Here is a 4,831-nt window from a genome sequence, read left to right on the forward strand (position 1 = left end):
ATCATGGTATTTACTTCAACCGCCTTTAACACTGACTCTCCTCCCAATGTCTTCCCCGGCCTCCATTCTTTAATACTCAAGTCCCTCTTGTACATTGTCTTCTTCCTCAGCCAAGTGGACACTTGCCTACCCTCTAGCTAGTAATTTATAGGGTCTGTAGTCTCATATGAGAGAAAGACAGGGCTTTCTACTTCTGTAAAGAGGTACAGCCTAGGAAACTCACAAGGGCAGTTCCACCCCGTCTTACAGGATCTCGAATGAGTTGGCATCAACTTGATGGTGTCATTTTTATTTTGGGTCGTCTTACAGTGATAGACAGAAGCAAACAAAGAACTCATGACCACTTTTAGACCTAGAAGGAGCCATCAAAATCTAGATTGGTCCTCCTGACTTTGGGAAGTTAATCACTGTTCCCCTTTTCCTGATGCCATTATGGAAAGGTCAGTGAGGTTAGGGGACACAGACAAGGTCTTGCCTTAAACACAGCAGGACCTACAGGTGCTTCCATAGCTACAGTTAGAAGGACTATAAAGGTCCTTCCAGGAGCTAACAGAAGTTGAACGGTTCACCACAACATCAGCGGTTCGAAACCACCAGCCATTCCGTAGGAAGAGAGGGAAGCTTTCTGTTCCCATGAAGATGAACAGCTTCAGAAACCTTTCTGGGTCAGAGTGAATCTAAAACTACATCAACTCCAATGGCAACGGAAAAGGTGAACCATGTGTATTGCTTCTAAATTTTGATGGTCAGGATCCACAAATCCAGCCTCGTCGTACCCAGCCAATTTGATCTGGTCCTGACCAGTCAGAGACCCCCACCTGAGTTTGATTTCCTGCCCCACTACCAACACTAAACACACTCACATACACATGCTCATGCACTACAACCCGACAGACCCCTCCCTCCATCCGCAGTTCTCGCCCCACATTCCCATTTCTCTCCATCCTTCCCAGCCCAGCTCATTTCCCAGCCCCCTCGAAAAGCCCCTGACTCGCAGCAATCTTTCTTCCTTTCCTCAGTCCACAGGTGGCTCATGTTGATGCTGAACACAATGCTTCAGGCCAACTAGAGATTCAGGCCGCCAGAGGATGCGCCCTACACAAGACCAAAGTGCAGCTTGGAAGATGACTGGGCATTTCACTGACCGGCAAACGGGCAATGATGCTCACTGCCGAGTGGCGAAGATGACTGCAGTTCCCTGTGTTAGTCCAGGTAGACCCGAGAAACAAATTCATAGACACTCATATGGGTGTAAGAAAGCTTTATATTAAGAAAACATTCCAACCCAGTCCAGATCAAGTCCATAAATCCAATATTCGCCCGTATATCCAATACCAGTCTGTAATTTCCTCTTCAGACTCATGCCACACATGCAATGATGTTGAGTGCAGGAAGATCACAGGGTAGAAACTCTTGTGGATCCAATGGTGGTGGAAGCATCTTAGCGCTGGCATAGGTCTCCATGTGGCTCCTCCAGCTCCAAGGCACTAGCTGCCATCAGCATAGCTCCATGTGGCTTGTCAACAGGAATGTCCCACAGGGAGAGTCTATGTGTCCTGCCTCCAGTGAGCTATTAGTGCCTCCAGATGAGGTCATCAAGCTGCAGCCTGATTGACAGGCTAGTCTCCACCCCTTCATTCTTAATAGTCTCAAGTTGACACCAGATTATGTAACTACCACATTCCCAAAGCCAGAAGACACCCTGTCCCTGTCTAGAGAGCACATTGTCTCATCCGGCTGTGAACCTTCATTCATTATCTAACCACATTTACAGAATGCCAAGCCCTATAAATAGAACCATGGAACCATGTGGAGATCCCCCCTTCATAGAGGCTGACAGATGAACTAATGCCTCACCATCTATCCAAACCCCCAATTTAGAAAACTCAGCAATTGCTCTGGCTTCACCATCTCCTTCCTTTCCATGAGCCAGCTCTTGGTTAGTTCTTAGCATAATCCTACATCTAAACCCTCTGTCCCACACCCAGCCAAATGCAAACCCTAGTAGTCTCCATTGTAAGTGGGCAGCTTGGCCTCACCGAGCTGTCAGCTCAATGGGTGCCAAAAACATTGCACGAAGATCAGCTGGCTCAAAGAGCCGATTTTCCTGTCCGTTTTTAAAGCAGGATGGAACCCACGAACGACAATTTTATGGTAAATTCATGTGTGGTCCAGAGAACCAGGTCCACTCAGAAGAGTGCTTCCCAGGGATTTTCTGGGCCAGTTAAATTCAAGGCAGAGGGATACTTTGAGAAAATTATGGCAACTCTTGTCTGGGATTCCGACGGTGTCATCTTGATAAGTTTTCTCAATGGACACAGGATTATTGTGACAATGTTTTAAGAATATGGAAAACCCCAACACGATCCCTGAAGACAAAATGGGTACTAAGCAAATGTGGTGAAGAAAGCTGATGGTGCCCGGTTATCAACATATATAGTGTCTTGGGTCTTAAAGGCTTGAAGATAAATAAGTGGCCATCTAGCTGAGAAGCAACAAAGTCCATATGGAAGAAGCACACTACCAGATCATGAGGTGTCAATAGGATCAGGTATCGGGCATTAAAGACCCAGAACAAAAAGTCATACCATTGTGAATGAGGGGGGAGTGCGGAGTGGAGACCCAAAGCCTATCTGTAGGCCACTGGAGATCCCCTTGCAGAAGAGTCACAAGGAAGAGACAAGCCAGTCAGGGTATAGTCTAGCTCCACTGAAGCATACAACTTTCCTCTAATTGTTTAATTTTCCCCCTCTCCCCACTATCATGACCCCAATTCTACCTTACAAATCCAGCCAGACCAGAGCATGTACATGGGCACAAGAAGAGCTGGAATCCAGGCCTGAAAACCCCTGAGGACCCGTATTGACAGTAGCAATATCAGGAGGGGGAGGGGAAGGGGGAGGGAGAACCAATCACAAGGATCTACACATAACCCCCTCCCTGGGAGACGGACAACAGAAAAGTGGATGAAGGGAGATATCGGTCAGAGTAAGACATGAAAAATAATAATAATTTCTAAATTATCAAGGGTTCATGAGGGAGGGGAGCAAAAATGAGGAGCTGATACCAAGGGCTCAAGCAGAAAGCAAATGTTTTGAGAATGATGATGGCACCAAATGTACAAACGTGCTTGACACAGTGGATGGATGGATGGACTGTGATAAGAGCTGGACGAGCCTCCAATAAAAAGTTTTTTTTTAAAAAAAAGGATACGGAAAACTGCCTTGGTGAGAAAAAGGTAGCTAAGAAAGTTGTGCCGAGAAGTTTTCTTCCCATCACACCACTACACCCCTCACTCCCCAAGGGGCCCAAAGGTTGTCCTGTGAGAATTTCATGGGGAAACCTTGACCCACCCACCCAACATCCATGATCTTGTCCCTTGTGACTGCTTTTCATTCCCTGAATGCCAAGGACATTTAAAAGGAACACATTTGAGCCCCTCAAGGGTGGAAACCGGAGAGTGCAGGAGGGTGAAAGAGAGGAACCGCCTTCAGAAACGGATGGACCTAGAAGGAGGCGTCCAGAAACAAGGACTGCAGATGCTTGCCTTTCTCCCCGTCTGTTTGCAATGAACGTGTGTGTTACCAAAGACCCTAAGTCCACTTCACTTGTGCTTCCCCGGCCTCTTTAGCCGCTCAGACCAGTCCTGGGATCTGAAAGCAAGGACTCTGGAGGGCGTTTAAGTCTGTTTACTCTTCTTGTTGTTGTTTGGGTTTTCAAAGAAGCAGATTCTGCACAGGGACCCGGATCACCTCAACAAGCGGAATCAGTAGCGATGCGGTGCTGAGCCGCCCCATACCTGTGCTCCTCCCATTCTCCCTCTCCCTCCTCCCCGGCCCCACCCCTGCCCCTGGCCTCCTCATGCTCTTCAGAGTCCTTTCTTTGAGAGTGAAAATCACGTTTCATTTCCTTGTTTCTCCTTATAACAATGGTATCACTAAATAGCTATCTTTCTAAGATTGACTAACTTTGCTAATCATAATGTTCTCTACTTTTGTCCATGTCTTGTGGTGTTGGAGTGTTGTGGTTTTCATTGATGTGTACTATCCCATTGTATGAATGTACCAGAGTTTGTTTATATATTCCTCTATAAGCGGAGTTTCTGTTTCTGTGATTTTACTATTATGGAAATGGCTGCCACAAACATAGGTGTGCATATGTCTGTCCGTGATGTCACCTGTATTTCTTTAGGATGTACACCCAGTAGAGAGATTGCAGGATCATAAGGTAATTGTGTTTGTATTTGTTTAAGGAAGTGCTATATTGATTTGCACGGTGGCCGTACAATTCCACAGTCACACCAGCAATCTTCCCCCATGCTCTCCAGCGTTTGTAAAAATATCTTTTTCTAATTTTGCTAGAACTGTTGCTGTGAGGTGGTAGCTCACTGTTGTTTTAATTTACATTTCTCTTCTTGCTAATGAGCATGAGCATTTCTTCATATGGTTGCTAGCCACCTGGATGTCACCTTTAGTAAACCGTCTCTTCGTGTCTCGTGTCCATGCTGTCACTGGGTTATCTGTATTTTTCTTGTTAAGATGTGGTCGTTTTCTATAGATTTTGGAAATTAGCCCTTTATTTGGTCTATCATTACTAAATATTTTCTTTCCAATTTATGGGTTCTCTTAACTCTTTTGATATTTTATGTGCATATATGTCATTTTATTAATTTGATCATTTTATTTGGGGTTCATACAACTTTATCACAATCCATACATCCATCCATTGTGTCGAGCACATTTGTACATTTGTTGCCATCATCATTCTCAAAACGTTTGCTTTCTATTTGAGCCTATGGTATCAGCTTTTTTTTTTTTTTTATGTATTTTTA

Source organism: Echinops telfairi, unplaced genomic scaffold (assembly GCF_000313985.2).
Source record: "Echinops telfairi isolate 266 unplaced genomic scaffold, ASM31398v2 ScPeMD7_5592;HRSCAF=6446, whole genome shotgun sequence".
NCBI classification, from domain to species: Eukaryota; Metazoa; Chordata; class Mammalia; order Afrosoricida; family Tenrecidae; genus Echinops; species Echinops telfairi.